Raw genomic sequence first — 12,917 nt, forward strand, 5'->3', positions numbered from 1 at the left:
ACCAGCCCATTTTGTGAGTGCCTCCTCCCACAGCCAAATGAAAGAAGAATAGCTGGCTCCCTTGAATAGCTGCTCCCGTGGAGCAGCTGAAAAGGTGACATTGGGCTCTTCCTTCCAGGTGGGCTCCTGGCCAAGAGGAAAAATATCTTCTCAGACTAAACAGATACCCAGGTGAGCAAGGGCTGCTGTTTTTTAAAAAATTAATAAGAAAGTAAAAACCAGCATAGTAGACATTTGCCATTCCTCACTCCTTTTTCCTTCCCTCCAAATGATTCCATTTTCTTTTTGAAGACAAAGGATACATCTGGCTTTGAAATATAAATGTCTAACAGCAAAGCTGATAGGTGACAGCTGTTGGGTACAAATTGTTAAACTAAGCCACTGATAACCGAAAAATATAAACCTTTATTATACTTTATTGATCATAATAGATTCCTTGCAAGAATAAAAAAAAAATCAATCTGGCTGACCCACCCTTCATTTACAGTACTATGTTTTGAAAAGTCAAGCAAGAAACTACTCTCTTTCAGACTATTAAGATCTAGGGTAGGAACAGTATTTTCAGACACATGTCAGATAATATTACTGTTTACCAAAATTTTCTGCCCTTTCCCAAAGGGAAATTATATAGCACCTCCCATGTTGCACTCAAGTGTAGCCATGTGGCTGGCTTTGGGCAATGACCACATATCACTTCCAGAGGAAGCTTGAAGAGCTAGCATGGAACTTTACCTTGCTCTTTTATCCTCCTTGGCTCTGAAGAGCAGCAGTGATGCAGACTGGGGCTGCTCCATCAACAGACAAAAGGTCAACACAGAGCATAGCTGCAGCTGACCCACAAGCGACATACAGGACAACTGAGAGAAAGCCACTGAGACACGGGGTCATGTAGGATGATTACTATCTTGACTGTTGTTATGTATCTAACCTAGGGCACTTAAAAGCTTGGATGGATGGATGGGTAGATGGATGGATAATAGGAAGTTCACTGGTGAAACCTGGTAGGTACCAATTGAATATAAATCAAATATTTCTTTGGGGGGGGTGTGGAAACATGCAGTTTTTAGGTTAAATGACAGTTTAGAGAAGTGGTAAGCAAAATAAGGGCTTTGTACATTAGAGATCCAGGTTATGCAGTTTGACAGCAACTTAACCAGCATCCAGCTTCCCTGGTAGCTCAGACGGTAAAGCGTCTGCCTATAATGCGGGAGACCCAGGTTCAATCCCTGGGTCAGGAAGATCTCCTGGAGAAGGAAATGGCCACCCACTCCAGTATTCTTGCCTGGAAAATCCCATGGATGGAGGAACCTGGTAGGCTACAGTCCATGGGGCCGCAAAGAGTCGGACGCGACTGAGCAACTTCACTTCACTAACCAGTATCCAAAGTATCTACTCTCACAATCAGCATAAGACCTGCTGTTTTTAATCCACTTGCTTCAGATGTGAGTAGAAAGAATATCAACTAGCCCCTGAGGAGTCCTTGAAGTAACTGCCAAAACAGTGTCTCTTTAGTTCCCATGGATACATCTTGTAATAAGGTAGCTCTAGGGATGGGATGAAAGTTAAAAGCCTAGTAACGCAAACAAGTACCGAAGATTACCTAAACCTTGAAAGTCCATCTCGTTGATTGACATGTTTTACCATTAAACAGCATTTCTTTATTGAGCTGCAGTCAGGGGTGTGGTTCTAGGCTGATGCTGGGTGGAGAATTAAGGCTGGTATGATGATTACAGAAGAGTCACTGCTGCCTCTTAATAGGAGAATTCCCTTCTGCTTGTGTGCCTTCAGAGGTTTGTCTGGGAGGGCAAATGGCATCAACTCTGGTGCATGGCATATGTTATCAGCTGGCATCACCTCTGGACCTTGGTATTCCAAGGACCCAGAGTAGGTCAGCATTTTTCCAGGTGGATTCAGCAGTTGTTGTCCCTCTTCTTTCATTACACACGGATCTTTTGTTAGATCAGGTGCCACTCAGAATCCCCTCTACCACTATCTTCTGTCTTTAGACATCAAAGGGAAGATATAAAATTTACTCCTAATGTCTTTGGCATACTTTATAGTGACCCAATCTATATCCAGAAGCTGGTATTAACTGCACAAATGCAAAGACCAACCAGGGAAGGTAATTTGGGACACACCAACTATATAATCTTTACCAAGAGAATATACTATGGACTAGCCCTGAGCTGGGTACCTTGAGAACAAACTGGAGTCCTAGGGTCCAGGCCTTAAAGTCAAGTGGATTTTTTAGTTAGCTGATGAACAAAGAAAAAGAGAAAGAAAACAAGATTACTCTCTTCTCAACTGGCACAACCTAGAAATGAATAGCATGTGTGTACACAAATCGTAACTCAGAGACACATGAGATCAGTAAGGGTTGGAGAATGCAGGCAAGACTTTCTCCCATCCAGACAAACTTTTAAGGGAGAAAAAAGGGAAGCCTAGCAAAAAGAAGAATGTATGATGCTAGAAAGATTAGAAGAGAAAAGAATACAATTCATCCTTAAGTTATTTGTATACTAACAGTTTCAATCAAAATACAAACAAAAAAGATACTTCATAGTTCTCAAGAAAATGATACTAAAGCTGACTTGTGAAAAAAAAATGGTTGTAACTTTAAAAATAGGAGGAGGAAATAGGGTGGAGGAGAATGAACTATCTGCATGATGTGTAGGTTAAATAGAAAGACAGTAAAGAGTAGAAGAAAAAGTACATGATGAGTTTATACAAAAATCATACATTTACAGTTTTTTACTACATAAAACTGTGCTTATGTAGAATTAATTGAAATCACAACCATTAATAAATGCAAATGAGTAAAAATTTAAGATTTTTAGAGTAGAAAATTATTAATGAACAATTTATGAGATCACGCCTACTACATTCCATAAATTCCTTTACTTAAATCAAAACCTCTAATCCAGAGGTTCTCAACCCTGGGCAACACCCCTTCCCTTCCTTTGCCCTATTAAGGAGGATCATGGGAATTTGTGTCATGGGGTCATCATAACGACTCAGAGGCATGACTGGTACGTAGCGATAAGGGCCAGGGATGCAGAACGCCCTACGGCACACGGGACAGTAGTACACAATGAAGAGCTGTCCTGCTCAAGACACCAGCAGCATTGCTATTAACAAAACGCCAAGAGGACAAAGACCAACTCTTCTAAGGCTGCCCACGTGCTACCCAAGATACACTGCACGTGCTGCGTGTGTGCTAAGTCGCTCAGTTGTGTTTGACTCTTTGCGACCCCATGGACTGTAGTCCACCAGGCTCCTTTGTCCTTGGGATTCTGCAGGCAAGAATACTGGAGTGGGTTGCCATGCCCTTCACCAAGGGATCTTCCTGACTCAGAAAATGAACCTGTATCTCTTACATCTCCTGCTCTAGCAGGTGGGTTCTCTACATTAGCGCCACCTGGGAAGCCCTAAGATACACTGTAAAAACCCTAAAATCCAACCAAATACTTCTACCTTTATAACACTATAATTTTTAAAGAAGTCCAACTTTTTCACTAAAAAAAGCTCTCAAAATGCAGTCTCTCCTCAAAGATGGAAATGGACAAAGGATTTTTACATAAGTAGAAAAACATCAAATCATCTCATTTCCTGAGACAGCTTAATATTGCTTTGATGCTAGAAATGATATCTGAACAAATACAGAGGGCCTAAAAGTTATCCCCACTTACTAAACACATTTTTCACCCTATCATTCATTGCTATCCCATAGCTGGTCCAGAATCACTGTCAGCCACTCCTGCTTGCTTTTTGTGAAAAAGCGCACTCAGTGCCACCCAATATGCTTGCAGCTACTATGGACAGCACCTTCCCATGGCCCGGAAGAAAAGGAAAGAGGAAACAGAAAAACTCCCTTTCCTGTAAGGTGTAGAAATGAGATCCTGCATGTTCAGTTAAAAGATTTTCCTCCTTTTCTGCGTCTTCAGTATTTAAAGAGATGTGAGATCACATTTAACTTTCCAAAAGGCTGATGATACTGCCATCTAGTGAACTCAGTCATTATACCAGAAAGACAAAAATGTAAGTGCTCATGGGCCCATTATTTCTAAAGTAGAGTTCAGTAAGTATAATAAGTAACCCATTTTAATCTCATAAGTATCACTTATTATAACATTTTAAAAGACCAGAAAAGGTACTAAAGGAAAGCTTGCAGTCTGTATTATTCTTTGTATTATCAGCACAATAGGGGCATAGAAGTAAAGCACAGAAGCCCCACGCTTCCTCCAGCAGTGAGGGCTATGGCTGCACTTAGGATCAGCACTTTGTTGACGGCGTAGCCCGCTAATCCACGTGTGGTGAGTACCTGTGCTTTTTTTGAGGAACTAGCTTATTGAATCCTAAAGACCCCGTGAGCCGTGGATCCGGTCACAGTTCTTTCCTTGCCTTGGCTGCTGGACAGCACAGAGTTAATCAGCCTATGTCTAGTGTATTTACAAGCCCTTACACAATACATGTTCTATCTTCATCCCTCACTTCCTCTTCCGGCCATTTCCCTCTGTCTGAGTAGCCTCACCCACTGATCATTAATTTCATTCTGTATATCCTTAAGTCACCATAAATTCTTTTCTGAAAAATTGAGTACGTACAAACGCAATCCATGCTTGTCATTTGTTGTATGTATGACGCCGCCGTGGGAACCCTGGAATAAATATATGGAAGACAAGTGTCACAGGTCATGGTGATTCCTGCCTTGTGTGGGTCCCCTTTCCAGTTGTTAACTCCTCATTAGAAGAACAGCGGATGGTCAAAACCAGGATTCAGAGTTATTTCTCACTTACAGTCACTGTCTTCGACATATTCCAGTATGGCCTCAGATGACATCATCAACTTAGGGTGAAGGTTAAATTCATCCCTAGGGTTTCATGTTAAATTCCTGTAGCTTCTTCACCTTAAGAGGACTGCTTTTTCATTTTCCATCTGACAAATTCATTGACTCTCACTGCTTTTATACCTTGTCCTATTTCTAAATACCTCTGGAGAAGGAAATGGCAACCCACTTGGAGATACATCTAGAAACCCAGTTTAACATACTGGAAGCTAAAGTACCGAGTCAGTGAGGAATTTGGCCAGGTTAGCAGGATTTTTCGTTCAGTGACAATTATCTGAGACTTACTAAAAGATTCCTTAGTTTGCCTATTGTTTTTACAAGTAAAAAGCTTGGACCAGGCACAATACTAGCAAATGGAATGCTGGGGACTGATAGCTAGCAACCCCAAAGGCCAAAAACCACCATGCATGTCAGGTCAACCTTCCGTATGAAATGAGGATGGAGACACGGTTGACAGGCAGAGTAGTAAGGCAACCTAATTACACTCAGCCTGGAGTAGCAAAATGAGCACATACAGGACAGAGAGGACATATTTTAGAGAAAAATAATTGTGAATAATTCAAAGAAACAACCAAATTGCATTATTCTTCTATGGACTCATGGAATAAATTAAACACTTCCATGAAGAATGATCTTATGTATGGGCTTCTTTCTCTTTGCTCAGCCACAATTCCCAGAAAAGTGGGAAAGACTACACATCTGATTTCTGCTGGTAGGTCTAGAATATGAAATCAAACAGACACTCAGGTCACAGACATGCAGCCGAAAGCATGTTCTTCCTTTAGCATACCAGAACTGTCTCCACTGGCCCTCCGGGATTTACAAGCCTAGTCATCACTCCAGGGTACACAATTCCTCTTTTATCTAGAAGGATTCTTCAATGACCTTTAAACCCAGGAAAGCTCAGGCCTGCTGGTTCCAGCTACCTCTTGATAGAGTCAAGGGGGCTTGGAAATCACTTAACATTACCTGATACAGGAGATTGCACTTTGTCAACCAGCTACTATAGTAAACCAACACTTCATACTGCTGTGTCTTGTCCAAAGAAGGAACTGCTTGGATTCCATTTTTCAAATCATACAAAAAAACTAGTACTTTATTTTTAAACTACACAGTATACCATCACTACTTCCATATCATTCCATGTATCACTACTATCTTTTCTCATTCAATACGACCTTTGCTTAAGGGCTCACTTGGAATGGGACTGAGGTCCCACAGAGAATTTGTATTTTATATATTTCTACACCATGCTCATTTATTAGGATGATCATGCATTTATAATCAAAAAAGTCTTTGACAAATAGAAACTCTAGCCAAATCAAACCTTTAGCCTTGTTATTCTTGTGAATTTACCACAAAGAAATAATTTATAATGGCCTGAAGAAGTACCAAAGAATTACACACAATCCACATTTTTAATTTTAGGAAAGTGGTTTATAGATTATGGTACTTTAATATGATTAAATACTATTTATCATTATAATTGTAAAGGCTTTGTAAATGAACGGAAATCTGTACCATCTTAGGTAAAAGTAGTATTCCAAATATACCACATAACTAAAATGTAAACTAAATGTATGTAAGAAAGATGAAATCTGTTATATTAGAGTAGTAGAATTTATATATAATTTGAAATATTTCACTGATTTTCTTTAACAAATAAACAGAAAACACCTGCTACACAGTGGTTCGAGTAAAATTAATTTTACTGTAGTTCCAGACTAGGATACTGACCTACCTCTCCTTTATTTAGAGTTACCTTCATTGTAATTTACAAGCATTCCTAAATTTTGCTGAAGTTCACTAAAGAAGTCCCAGTGACTTAAAAGATAAAACATAGTAGCAGGATCAAGGTCTACAGGGTATATTTAAAATGGACTTGAGGTAGGGATTAGAAGTTTAGGGAATTCTTAGAATTTACAAATAAATCCATCTAAAATATAAGTCATAAACCTACCAAAGTTCTTTCTAAATTAAAATACTTCAATGGCTATCACAAAAACATCATAATAATCAGTCTAATAACATGTAAATTTTTTCTAGTCAAAGCCAACTATTAGGTGTGGACAGTCTTTTAAAAACATTTTTATTGTTTCAACTGACTTTCCAAAGCCTTAGGGGTCAAGTTTTCTCCCCTTCAGATTCTCAGAACATAAGGATTTTCAGTGATCTTTCAGAAGCTCAAGTCCCAGTGGGTGGATGGACAAGAAGGAACAGCAGGAGACCAGTGGTGACCCAGAAAGCTACCAAGAAGTGTGAGTACATGCTCATGCGTTGCTTCCCATGCTTCCATCCAAGAAAATGCTGTATCGAAACAATGGGTATGAATGCATCCATTATGCCTTATCACCACTGCCTTATCCCACTCACAAACTTAATACTGGCTCAGCTCACCTCCCTTGGAGACAATCTGGACCATCAACTGGGGTGGAGGCTCTTAAGTAACTTTATGAGTTGGCTTCATCTAGGTAGCTTCTCAGGTATGTTTCAAACGGTCACACCCTAAAAACTGACATTTTGTGAACAATGTGTCAAGTCTGTTTATCCCCTTGGTTTGAAGAAGGACAGACTGACCAAATCAGCCCAGCCTGGGTAATGACTGCACTACTCTGAGGTAGAGATTGCAAATACAGCCCACCATTGTGATCCTCAACTCACTCACAGTTTGCACAAGCAAATACCCCAAGGTTAACTATTGTCATCTCAGATGGTCTAAGACAATCACCTTTTTCTAATATAACATTGCTAATATAGCATTGTTCAATAGAGAATTTTTTTAAAGCAAAATATTTCTTTTAGGTCTTTAAGAAAATACACAAATACTAATAAAGGATACTTGACCTATTTATCGACATAGAATGTGAAACACATCAAATGGGTCATTTATGTTGTAACTCTGAAAGTTTTATATGCTTTACTTCAAAGATTCCATGGTACTAGATACATCACACAGATACACACATACACATGGAAATTTTCAAAGGGAAAACAAATGATGTATACTATGCACAACTAAGTAAGGATAGCAGAAACATGAAAGAGGGTTGCTATGGGGCTTCCCAGCAATCAGCCTAATTTCAATACCACATCTATTCCACTGCTTTTTTCTTTGCCTAAAAGTCCTTGCCACCTTACCAAGTGCTTCCCTCCAAGCACAGGAAGTTAAGAGAACAAGGAAAGGGAGAAGTTACAGACATCCTTACAGCCCTGGAAGCAAACATTTCTAGAACTCTACTTCTGGGTTGGGTGAAGAAAGTCTAAGGCCGGCCCTTCTGGATTGGGGTGAGGCAGGTATGTGCAGCTGATCCTGGAACTGGGCGGAAGCAGGAATCTGCACAAGAACCAACAAGTTCGCAGGAGAGGCAGCGACTGAACGTGTGTTTAGCAGTCTTAACCATCTGTTTTCAAGTGGATTAAGATTTGCCAAATTTAACCTCAGTGCCATCCTGAATGACCCAACAGCACGCAAAGGGATTAAGGAAGGTGAAACAGGGTATCATTTACTGATGACCAGTCTAAGAGTCAGTTTTAAACAATGATCCATGAAAAATTCATAAACTGGAATTTAACTCCCACCCCCAAAATTTTTCCTAAGGATAAAACACTTAAAAATCTGTGTTTGTTTTCTACATCTGTGATTCTACTTCTGTTGTGTAAACACGTTCATCTGTACTCCCTTCTTTTTAGATTCCAGAAAACAAACTTATGCTTACCAGGTGATAATGGGGAAGACAGATAAATTGCGATACCGGGATTGACACACACATACACTATGATATATAAAACAACTAACTAATAAGAACCTACTGTATAGTGCAGGGAACTCTACTCAATATTCTGCAATGGCCTAGATGGGAAAAGACTCTAGAAAAGAGTAGATGTATGTATATGTGTAACTGAGTCACTTTGCTATACAACCGAAACGCAACGTTGTAAATCAACTATACCTCCAGTAATTTTTTTTTTAAAGCTACTAACTAAGGGAAAAAAAAAAATAAAAATCTGAATGGATGATTATGCTTTACCAGTTTCTTCAGGGAGGAGGGGGGAGCCCAGGGAGACCTCCTTCCCTAGCTCCTTCTTTGCCCTATAGCTTTGCTCAACCACTGTGAGCCTGGACCAGCCCATTTACTTCCTGGGTAAAGATGATCCTGCTTTTTTTTTTTAACTTGGAATATTCTCATAGCATGTCATCCACAGCTATTATTTTTTTAATCTCCTTACCTCTCCAGCTGTGGAGAAGGGATGTGTGTGTGCACGTGCGTATAATATATATTTACATAAATATAAATATGTATATATTTCTTAGTTTTTATGTTTCTTCACCTCTTTACCCCTTTGTCCAGGCTGATCACCTTGCCTACCATAGGAAGGCTTCTTTGTTTTCCTCTCACTCCTTAAAGCCCAGCGTAGATACTTCCTCCTATAGGAAGCCGTTCCTGATTTCCTCACCTCACCCCACGATAAATGCCCCTTTTTAAGTGCCTTCATAGTGTTCTATGCATAACTTCAAAGGGCTTAACATACTGTTAAGATTCTGTTTTCACTGCTTTTTTTTTTGGTTCTTTCTTCAATCAATCCATTAGTTTCTTTGGGGGATGGAGTCTTCTATTTCTTTACTCCAGCACTGACCCATATAGCAAATAATAACTGTCTAAAAATCCTTGCTCCATGCTTGAATGAGTTCGACTTTGCTCATACACATGTTGTTGGTAACCTCCTATATTTTATGCAAAATGGCATACTTAAATGCCTCCCTTTCATCACTTGGAAATCAGATATTATTTCCCTCATAAGATTGCCCTATAGAATCATTGATATTAAAAAGTGATTAACAAATAGGAGGATTCAAGTTCTAGTCTCATACTTTCTATATGCAGCATCTCTTTGAAAACATTTTAACCATAAACTTAATAGTACATACACTTTACAAAATATATTTAAAACACATCCTTATAGCAAGACATTTTGTAGTGAAATGTATTTTAGACTCTTCAGCAGATGGACCTGATGTGCTCCAACCACAATACTGTGAAATTGCTTACTTCACTGCATAGAGTTCAGTTTTCCCATGTTTGCCATTCTCACTGCTACTCATTCTTCAGGTTGTTTTTGTTTAGCTGCTAAGTCAAGTCTGATTCTTGGCTAGGCTCCCCTGTCCATGGGATTTTGCAGGCAAGCATATTGGAGTGGGTTGCCATTTCCCACTCATTCTTTAAGACCCCAAAGCAAACGCCACTCTTCCATGGAGGCTTCCTCAAACTAGACAGAAAGCATCCTCCCAGGCATCCCTTAGTCTCCTACAGTGTTCTTTGCCTTATTTGTCTTTGTATCATCCCCCATAGCATGATGCCACATATGTATATGAGCATATCCAACAGATGCTCAACAGCTACCATAGCAACAATGGCCCTTTACAGTTCTTTGTATGTATAATAGAGAAAAACGAGAAACAGACTAAATATTCAACATCAGGGGGACAGCTTAGCAAGAACCACGGCACATAACACAACAGCATATTATGTTCCTAAAATATGACTTCTGTCCATTTACAAAAACATGCACATAAATTAATGCTGTGTAGAAAAATACACAAACAGAATATGAATGATGGTCCAGTTTTTAAAATTTCTGGGTGCACATTTACCAGGCAATTTTAAGTTAAATAAACTTGACATTAATTCATATTATTTTTTGTTTATATTCATAATATATCACATGACACTTATCTTAAATTCTTCTACATTTAATATGTAGCCAGGGTGGTCTCACTACCTTAGAAATTATCAAAAGCATCCCCAGTAACCAATGTCTAAGAATCCTCTTAAGTGCTTTAACACTGTTTCAAGTCCAAATTCTCAACAGACTTAGAGAAGCTTTACTTGCTATTCAATAGCTGCTTTGAAACACACCCTATCTGAAACCATCAAACCAAGTCATACAAAAAGCTAACTCAAAGCTGACCTCTGTACCCTTGGACAAGTTAAAAGCAAGGGATTCAGTCAGTCTGAGTGTTAGGGAAAGCCATGGAGACCAAAAAAAACAAAGAAAAAAGGATGAGAACCAAAAGAGGGTGGGGGAGGGTTTCGGTCATTCTATCACTGCCCGTGATCTGGGCCTTCCCCTCCCAGGGACTGCACGCAGCATGGACGACAGGGCTCACTCTCCTTCCATGCACACCTGAACTTCTCACTGCATTGGGTCATGAGTCCAAATATTCTAAAATAAAAAAATTTCTAATGACAAAAGGACGTTTCATGTCAAGTATCTGACTTTAGGGAGTCAGACCTCAGTGTGTTCTACTTACATCAATTCTTCCCAAGTTTTAAGAGTCTGCAAATGGCACATATTTGATTTTAACAATCTTTTCCCTACATCTCATTTTCTAAGTCACTTCCTTAGATGTCACTTAAAATACAAGGCAGTAATAAGATACTTCCCATCTCTGATGAAAAACAGACCTGGACTAATTTCTTCTTCCCAATATGGTAATGTCTTCAATAGTTTCTTAGTGCAATGACAAGAACTTTCTCTGAAAGATAGGTTGTGAGCAGCTGGTAGTTCTACTGTCTGCCTCAGATGCACATATAGTAAACACAAAATGCTCTGACAATTTCCATTTCCTAGTGGAAGTGTCACTCACATGAAAGTCACATGACTGTTTTATATACAAATCCAATAGTCAAACACAATCTTTTAGTGTTTCCTTGTGATTGTTGTGTTTATGCTATCCTTCACTTCTCTTTTTAGCCTAAGAAGGAAATTTTCAGACTATGTAAGATGGATAGCTCCGTCACATCCCAACCCATCCATCACAGCAAAACCCTTTAATATCTTAAGCCCAACATCTACAAGCCTACTTGGCCAGAATCTGTAAGGCAGGTTTTTAACGATATGCCAGATGAAAATCCACCCTCCTCCTTTTCTCAAGACTACCTTCTTCCAAAAGAATATCTCATCATGAGCTCAGCGTCATCAGATGCTCACACTTTAGCAATTTAGGAAGGGCTACTGTACATGGGGCTGAAGTTAGGGCTTTTTACTTATCCAAGGAATGTTCCCAGTTGCATCATTCTGCCAGGCTTCCTGAATACAAACTGTACAACATTAACGAGTGTGGGGTGAAGCCACGGGCATTCATACCAAAGGTCAAGGCAGTTACAACCGACTCATGTTTATAGTCTACACACTGCCAGGTTCAGTGTTTCATTTTCTCTGCCATTAAATACAACACTCTTCCAGCTTGAGGCAGGAGTCCACTCACAGGAAAGAAAGTAAGTCTAAGAGAAAAGTTATGTTAAGGTTCAAGAAAAAGTATGACTGTATTATCTGGGAGCAATGTAACTTTCGTCATATCTAGTATTTTACATCTAGGAACCAAAGGCCTGACAAGAGCTAAGCCCAAAGGAAAAAGCCCCTAATATTAAAAAATCATTTTAATAACCCTTTGAAGTATTTTAGAATATAAAATCCTCTGAAGTATTTTAGAATATAAAAATACTTTGAAGGAAAGGCAATCATAGAGGCATTCTCATCTTTATTGACATGAAGATAGCCACAGTATATACTATGGGGAATGAGCAGTGAACTCAGACAAAATGCAGACCGTTCTCTGGCTAACTGTGCAATCCTGGGTAAGTCATTTAACCTGACAAGCACTGAGTTCCATTTCTAAAAAATTAGGAGGTTTCCATTAGGATAAAATGAGATGATATTTGCAAACTCCCCAACACAATGTCTGGTATATGGTGCCTATTTAATAAATGATTATTATTAGCTTCATCATCATTATTTATCATGTCTCCAGGAAAGAAGTGGAATAAAGAACCCAAATAATCAGAACAATACTTGTTTGGTACTTTGAATATTACCTCTAACTTTAACCTTAAACATATCTATCAACTGTACCCCAAAGTCAAGATTCTATAGGATAAGAAGGTTTTTGCTGAACTATAGGGCCAATGACACTCCACCTGCTTCCTCAACCATGACTTAATGTAAAACAAAAGCAAGTATGGTAAGTTTAAAACAATTTTGGAAATTCTAAAAGAGAAAAATTTAAACAAGT

General features: G+C 39.1%; 1 protein-coding gene and 1 non-coding gene across 6 annotated transcripts in view; one reads left to right on the forward strand and one right to left on the reverse strand.

Moving 5' to 3' along the window:
* Positions 1 to 12,917, reverse strand: part of KANK1 (KN motif and ankyrin repeat domains 1) — a 210,807-nt gene that overhangs the window by 102,535 nt on the left and 95,355 nt on the right. The window lies entirely within an intron of this gene.
* On the forward strand, positions 1,167 to 1,239 carry TRNAY-AUA (transfer RNA tyrosine (anticodon AUA)). Its single transcript has one exon. It is a non-coding gene; the product is annotated as a tRNA-Tyr (tRNA).

The sequence above is a fragment of the Dama dama genome, chromosome 29, assembly GCF_033118175.1.
Source record: "Dama dama isolate Ldn47 chromosome 29, ASM3311817v1, whole genome shotgun sequence".
Lineage (NCBI taxonomy): Eukaryota > Metazoa > Chordata > Mammalia > Artiodactyla > Cervidae > Dama > Dama dama.